The sequence below is a fragment of the Centruroides sculpturatus genome, unplaced genomic scaffold, assembly GCF_000671375.1.
Source record: "Centruroides sculpturatus isolate CEXI.00-Female unplaced genomic scaffold, Cexi_2.0 scaffold40, whole genome shotgun sequence".
Lineage (NCBI taxonomy): Eukaryota > Metazoa > Arthropoda > Arachnida > Scorpiones > Buthidae > Centruroides > Centruroides sculpturatus.
The window spans coordinates 145,920-154,540 of record NW_019384602.1 but is presented as its reverse complement, the minus strand read 5'-3'; the positions used below and the strand labels follow the sequence as shown (position 1 = coordinate 154,540).

At 37.8% G+C, this 8,621-nt stretch overlaps 1 pseudogene; it reads right to left on the bottom strand.

Moving 5' to 3' along the window:
• Nucleotides 1–1,423: 1,423 nt before the first annotated feature.
• Nucleotides 1,424–3,010, bottom strand: LOC111625024 (annotated as a pseudogene).
• Between the last annotated feature and the right edge of the window lie 5,611 nt (nt 3,011–8,621).

Below are 8,621 nucleotides of genomic sequence, written 5' to 3'. Positions count from 1 at the left end.
CTTCGATGCGCTGCCCCAAACGGCATCGTTCGAAATTATTCACTTTGTTTTTATCTCATTGTTCTTTTCAGTACGTCATTTTAATACACTCCTCAAAAGTGAAATCGCGACACTACGAAGAACTGCGCGTAGCCATATGAACGTTGCAAAACCGGTAGCGGTGAGAGACATATGCAAATGATTAAAACAGCAAAGATATGCGACAGACAACTGTTTGTTCAGTAACGAATTTGGCCTCGACGAGAAGCTATACAAGCTGCTATACGGAGAGACACTGATTCCCTTGCCAAGCTACATCCACCGCGGCACGCTTATCGAGTAGATTTGTGGAGTTGGTTCCCTGTGTATCTCTTGTAGAACGAGATACCACAGGTGTTCGACGGGAGAGAGATCCGGCGAGGCTGCCGGCCAGAGAAGGATACGAATTCCATTCAAGCTGGCGAGAGTTCGCCGTGCGACGTGCGTTTTGCTGGAACACCATGTTGGATACGGCCTGCACCAGTACGCCTCACAGTTCGTGTGACGTATTGATCCGCTATCAGAGTATTGGAAATGTGTACCAGGGTTGTCTGCTGATCGAACATAATGCCCGGTATGGGACTGGTCGGCGAAGAGATCTGAAACGTAGCGTTCCCCGGCCATACCCGTCCAGTAAATCCCATTTCACAGAGAGAAGTGGGATTTACCCGTAAATGATACACGATTTTGACATTAATGATGTACACATGTAACACATAAATCACAGCACGTCATTTATGTTTTTATGTTCTTTGAGATCGGTAAATATGAAAAATATCGAAGAAACAAAACGTTATAATTCTAAATGTTAGTATTAGCTTAGTGTATGACGTTATTTGCGTATCGTATTTCAGTTGATTTAGCTCGTTCGGATATTAAATCACAAAAATTTTCTAGATATAAAGAATATATCTAAAACTAAAAATCGCCCTCTATCGCATGTTATGGAATTTATTAAAAGACATGTCCACCAATAAAATGTCCAATAAAGATAAAATGACAATTGCGACGTTTGACAATACTAAAAAGATTTGTTTTGTTACTGTCCTGAAATCGTTCTGTAAACATGCGTATTCACGATTTTCGCAGATTTTGTGCAACACAAGTCTTCTAAAAGCCAGAAAAGTTTCCATTGTAAAATACCCATAAAATGTAAAATTAAATACATTTACATAAGCATGTTTCAGTTTGTTTCATCGCAAATACGGTGATGTGTAAGGTCGAATTTATATGCGTTTAAAATCTCAATATATGCACGAAAAAATGCGCTGTCTCATATCTTAAGCTTTTCAATGTAATAATAATAACATATTGTCTTATAAAATCTCGATTTTTTTGTGTTTATAAAATTTTAGATTGTGAAATTTCATTTAAAATTTCTTGAATTTATAAACGAATTGCTTAATTTATTTTTAATACAATATTGTCAGAAGTTTTTAGTTTTATTCATTTAACAATAAACTGACTTGAATATTTTCTATAATTCAGGATTGAAGTATTTATATTATAATTTAAAAAAACTGAAGACAAATAATTAGAAACTTTCTTAAGTTCAAATATCAATGAAAATTGCGATAACAGGAAAAAATAGTGTTGAAGAAGAAATTTTAAATTTTGAAACGAATTTAATTTTGTTTAGTTAAAGTACGTTCTTCAAACGTTTCCTTTTTAATCCGATTGTCGATCACGTTTTCAGAAACTTTAGTCGAAATGTCAGAAAGAGCATCATCGGTGTTTGATTCTTTAATAAAAGATTCCGTTCCTTCCGCTTCTTTGCCGATGATTGAAACGGAATCGTTTGCACCGGCCGATCTCTCTCTGCCACTTTCCATGCTCTTATTTGAGGTCGTTCCACTTAATCTTTTCTTACTAAAATAGCTTAATTTTTCGCCAATATTCCGACCCGCAGCTTTCATCTCTACTGCCTGTTTGCCGTCCACATCTTTCGTTCTTCTGGCGTTAAGAGCATCTCGACGAAACTTTTCGTAGAAAAATAATCTGGTAACCTCGATCATATCAATCATATGAGTCTTTATTAGCATGTCTCTGAGGTGCGAAAATTCGGAATGCTCTTTGTTTTCAATGTCTACGAAACCCCAACGAGTCATCCGTCCGTACAGTTTATTTCCGTTGATTTCGTGCTCCTTCTCGCTCCCCACTACGGCAAAGGGTATTTTGGACCTTATTTCATCGTTGATCATCTCATCATCTCTCACGGGGTAAATATCTATTCCGTTCTCTTCTAAGCTTTTTCTAATAACTTGCTTGAAGGCTATTTTCTCATCTGGCGTCATGGTGTCACTCTTTGCTATGACGGGAACGAGATTGACGATTTTCCCCAATCTCTTCATGCATTCGACATCTAGAGGAGTCAGCCGGCGACCGGGAGAAACGAAGTAGATGCAGCAGTGAACTCTCGTATCTGCTATGGTCTTCTTACGATCTGCACATTCTTCTTCTTCCAAATATCGTTCGTATTGCTCGTGTATGTATTCTACAATAGGGAGCCAGCAGTTTTCGTTGTTAATCTGATCGCCAAAGCCTGGCGCGTCTGTAACGGTGAGACGTAACCGAACTCCTTTCTCCTCCAGAAGATGGCTAACGGATTTAATTTCTGTTGTTTTGCCATAACCGTCGATTCCTGATTGAGTTTCGTCTTTCGAGCAACTTTTACGACTGACACGAGCTTTAAAAAGAGAGTTAAGCAGCGTAGACTTGCCTAACCCCGATTTTCCAACCAGAAGAATGTTAAATTCGTAGCCCGTGTTCAGAGATTTCTTCAAAGTTTGCTCTTGAAGAGTGTCTATACCGACGTGACACCAGTTTTCTACCTTCAAATAACCCCATTCGGTGGTTTCGGTTAATGTTTCCGACATAATTTCTATCGAATTCTGTTACGAAATTCAAAAATGACGCTTGGCTGAAGATTCTAGAACGCGAATTTTGAATTTGCTCGACTGCTAATCTTTTAAACAATATTAGTTTTTCAATAAATTATTTTATGATAATGAAATTATATTTTACTTATTAAGAAATAATATAAAAAATTCAAAAACGAATTACGTAATTTTCCCGACTATCGTGAAATTTTATTTAAAAAAATAACTTTAATTAATCATAATAAGTAAATAAAAATTTGTGTGGTGCCACCTGTTACGAGATATTGTTATTAAAAAGTTCTCTATGTTTTTAATTATTATAAAATGGTATAAAGCGTAGTTTTGAGGATGGAGATGTGTTTTATAAAAAAAGAAAAGAAAAAAAATGTAGATGTGAATAATGAGTAAAATCTTCATTAAGTTCGATCCTACTCGAGGGATGAGACTCGACCTTCTCCATCTTCTCACTCCTTCGATCTTTATCCACCAAAATTGAATAAGTTAGCATTAATACACCCTGTACACAAGCAAACGTGTTAAATTTCGTCAACCACAAACAAACTCACGAAATTTACTTTTTTGGCGTTTTTGGTTCAGGAAATGTCGAAACATGGAGATTTGCAAAAACTCAGAGAATCAAACTTGACACTATTTCAGTACAGTCAACCCCCCTATAACACGGTAGATACGTTCCGATTTTTATGAATCCATTTTCTACGAGTCCAGCCAATCACAGCCCTGCACGTATGCAGTTTACGGACTACGGCTGTTTGAAAGGTTTCTTCCATAAAATTAATCGATTCTAGACTAATTCGACTCAACATTTCCAAAATATGTATATCTTTTTGGGAATAATCCATATAAACTATGCTATAAAAAAAAAAAAAAATGTAGGATTACTTACCGAGTGTGCACCGTTCGACTATGCCATTGCTTAAGCTTGTTTTCGTCGTGGAGCTTGTCATGGAATGGCGCTCGCCCCCTGATAAATTATTTTTCTTGCAAAAAATTCGCTTAACTTTGGAGACATCAGTAAATATAATTTTTATGGACGTTAAATAATAAATGGTTTTTAGTAGGTCCGCTGCACGTTTAAACTCAACGGTTTGTGTAATATCCGCTATTGGTCTAGATTCGACCAGTCCTGACGCGACACGAGTCGGCGATGACGTTTTACCGAATTATAGGAGTTTTCTTAGCATGTTTGTACGAATACTGTCGCAATTTTTTCGCTGTGATATAGGAATCCGAATTATAGGAACCCGTGTTATAGGGGGTCGATTGTACTTTCCCTTGTTACGTATACATAACAGCCGGGAAAAATTCCGCGTGTGTGTTGGCGTATATTTAGTTTAATATCTCAATATGGGGTAATGATTAAGAAATGCAGTGGCGTGCCGTCATTGGAAGCGGTGGAAGCGCCGCTTCCCTTGTATTTTCTAAAAAATAAATACATATTAATTTTAATTATATGAAAATAATCGCACAATATTTTATTATAACCGCATTACGTATCTTATTACAAATTTCTATACTACCAGTAGCGTAGCGTGGGTGTCAGCCGCCCGTGGCGGAGGAAAATTTCGCCGCCCCCTTATTTAGGTATCTCAATTTAAAAGACTAAAATTCAGTTTTGTCACAGAATAAGTAATGAAAAATTCCGTGCTAGTGTTGCCACCTTTTTAAAATCGCCAACCCTGAGGGCAGGTGAGGTTTGTTCGAACAGAAGTTCCTGACACATGAGTATATCATTTTGCAATGAAGAATAATTTGCAGTGCATGCTGGTTCTAAATCAGTTACAGTTAGCGACTAGGGAGACTTGGTTAGGAGTAACGCAAGTAATATAGATGACTTAGCCCTATTGTATATTGGAGGTGTATATGAGTACGAATTAATCGTACAAGAAAAAAAAAGTCGACAGGTTGCGCACGATATACCCGGACGGTGAGTCGGATTCCCACTATTACCTGATCATTTCAATCGGTCCGAATCGTAGGTGGGCAAAAATATGAAATAAACTTGTTCAAATTCTTACAAGATATTATTATTATTTATTGTCAAATTTTTCCGCCCCTAAAACGTAATTTTGTGGCCCCCTAAAAAGCGCTGCCCGGGGCGGGCCGTCCCTTCCGCCCCCCTACGCTACGCTACTGTCCTAGGCTTCCACCTGCTAAACCGAGTGAGGTAGGCGCTCTGTAAAGCGTATGTGCGAATCTGGCTGTTTTGAAGCTGACAATACAGCGCTTCCACTCGCCACTAATATTCGAATATACAATAGCAATCTTATCTTTTTTTCCACATGTAGTATAGAAATTTGTAATAAGATATATAATGCGGTTATAATTAAATATTGTGCGATTATTTTTATATAATTAAAATTAATATGTATTTATTTTTTAGAAAATACAAGGGAAGCGGCGCTTCCACCGCTTCCAATGACGGCACGCCACTGTGCGAACCAAAGGCTAAGAACTACGAACCGAGAACATCACATCCTTTTTTTGCGCGGTTTTATAAGTTTTTTCTTGGTACCAGATCGAACATTCCCTTAGGTAGATGTCGATCTGCCCCCCGCTCTCTAATTGGTCCCCCTCCTCTTTACCAATTGTAACCAGATCGGAGCCTAGATCGCGGGCTGAGTTAACACCGACCGACAATTTGATTCCTATCGAAGATGTTCAATCTAAGCACTCAAATTCATCTATTGTTTCATTCTGAGAAATTCGTTTTTTCTCAGAAATTTCTACAGATATGTCTTTATATGGGCATAAAATATTCATTTTGCGTTGGATGGTTTCTTTTTACAATATAAAATAATTATTATTATTAATGTCTTTTTCATACGAAATTAAAAACATTTTCTGTGCGTGAATTTCGACCCAGTTCCGAAGCCTCACAGGGCTCTCCGCCATTTTTAAAATGTCGCTGTGGAGTATCCACATTTTAGCTGACAGCGTTGTATGCTGTCAGTTTATTCTCTCATTTGTTTTTCTTGCGCGCTTTTGGTTTTCCTTAACATCACATGACTATATCCAAAGGTTTCTACAAATGATCAGATAACAACCAATCGCAGTTACATCGAATAATAAAATTTTAACAATGTATAAAATTTTCCGACAATTCTAATTTTTACATTTAAATTCTATATTACATTTTTCTCTTTTTTCGACATCCTGCAGCGAGGTATGGGTGTTTTCTCTGCGTTTTGTCAGATTCGTCTCCCTCACAAGGGGATGGTTTATTTTTTTTGTGCCGCGTTTACAAACATTTTGTGTTATATTAGATCCGATTTTAACATTTAAATTACATTTGACGATACGCAAAAATTTTACATTTTATAGATCGAGCAATTTATACTAATCACAAAATTTCATTTCTTTCGGAAAAAGCCAAAAATGGGGTTTAAAATCGAATATATTCGCGTTTCTTTTCAGGTTCTTCGGAACACAAATAGGGATTCCACACGTAGTTCAATCCATCTGTCACGCTCAGAATGTAGATGTAGAAGCTACTTCACAGCTACATCCGACACAGGTGGATGTGTTGAGTGTAAGTCCGAAGATCACATGTCATCTGTGTGTGTGTGTTCGTCTTCCTGTGATATAATGTTTGATCCGCACCTAGATAAAATTCACTACTATCTTGTTCAGACTTTGTTCTTGCAGTGATGCGTTTTCTGCTAGACGTCGTCTAATTTCTTTATAAAAAGGATCTTCTAATTGTTGTTCCCGAATCTGAGCTTTACTATACATTGGAAGCATCTTGTTTATTAGGCTATAGGTACTGGACTTAATGCGTCCGCATTAGCGTATGCTTTCCCCGAAGGTGTATGATCTCGAACTGGTATTCTTGTAATGCCAAATTCCAACGACTCAACCTTGAACTTTCGTCTTTGACATTGATAAGCCACCTGTGGTCACTTATTATCTTGAATTTTCTACCATATAGATAAGGCCTAAAATATTTTATTCCCCAAATTACTGCCAAACATTCCTTCTCAATCGTACTATAATTTCTTTCGGCATCCTTGAGTAATCGACTAGCGTAGGCTACAGGGATTCACCTCGCTCCTCTTCCTGCAATGATATGGCTCCAATTGCAGTGTTTGACGCGTCAGTCGCCAAAATAAAGGGACTATCAAAATCTGATGATCGCAAAAGGGGAGCGGACACCAAAATTTCCTTTAGTCTCTCAAACCTCTCTTCGTGTTCTTCGGTCCAGCAAAATTTGTTATCTATCTTCAGCAGGTCTGACAAAGGCTTAAATATTTTTGCATACTGAAAGATGTGTCTTCTATAGTATCCTGTTAATCCTAAAAAGGCCCTTACATCACGTTCATTGCGTGGTAGAGGGAAATTCTTCACGCATTCGATCTTCGAAAGGTCGGGTCGAATCCCTTCTTCCGAGATTTCGTGTCCCAAAAATTTTACCTGTTGCTTCAAAAAACTGCATTTCCGGCCTTTGCTAGGCGTTAAAAGACGAGTTCTAAGCGTTCTTAGTGCGAATTAACGTCAGAACTAAACACCATGATATCGTCCGTATAGACTAAGCAAATCTTATGTTTTAGACCAGTTAATTAATATCAAATCTGCAAGTCTTTGAAAGGTTGCAGCCGCATTGCAAATCCTATAGCCATCCGGTTGAATTGGTAATGCCCAGTCGGGGTACTGAATCCGGTTTTTTCCTTCACGTCGGGGCTCAGGGGTAGCTGCCAATATCCACTTAAAGTGTCCATTGTCGAGAAATATCTCGCTTTTCCAAGTAAGCTTAATGACTCTTGGATGAGGGGTAAAGAGTAGGGATCTATTTAGTTAGCTTATTTAATTGCCTAAAGTTTACCAAAAATCTCCAATTTCCATCACGCTTCTTCGCCAAAAAGCTGGGTGCAGACCACGGGGAGCTGGACGGTTCGACTACTCCGCTCTTCACCATATCTCCCACTAGATTATCCATTAATCCCCGCTGGGAATAGGGAATGCGATAAGGAGCACGATAAATTGGTGGGCTGTTTCCGGTTTCTATAGTGCCTTGAATTAAATCACAATATCCCAAGTCGTGTTTTTTGTAAGGTTTTATAAAACCTTACAAAAAAAGCAGCAATGTAGACAAAATCCTTAATTATAAGTCGTATAGCCCCATTACAACAAAAAGAAATATTTTTATAACAGCACTATCAAAGATTTGGAACAGAATATCCAAAGCAGAAGAAAGAGAAAAACAAAAAAATGAATTAATAAATACAGTCGACCCCCCTATAACACTGTTCATAATTCCGTTTTATATGAATTCCATGTTGTACGAGTCACTTAGATTTTACCAGTGGCGTGCCGTCATTAGAAGCGTTGGAAGCGCCGCTTCCCTCGTATTCTCTAATAAATAAATAAATATTAATTTTAATTATATGAAAATAATCGCACAATATTTTATTATAACCGCATTATGTATCTTATTATAATTTTCTATACTACACGTGGAAAAAAACAAAAAAAAAATTGCTATTGTATATTAGAATATTAGTGACGGAGTGTAATCTCCTGTATTTTCAGATTACGAAAAGCAAGATTTGCGCATGCGCTTTACAGAACACCAACCTCACCCGGTGTAGCCGGTGGAAGCCTACGACCTTGGGTGAAAGCTGCACACATATAAGATTACAACTCTGTCAAGGACCGGTTCTGGGCTGTTAGCCGCCTGCCCACTAGATATTTCGATTACGTGAATAA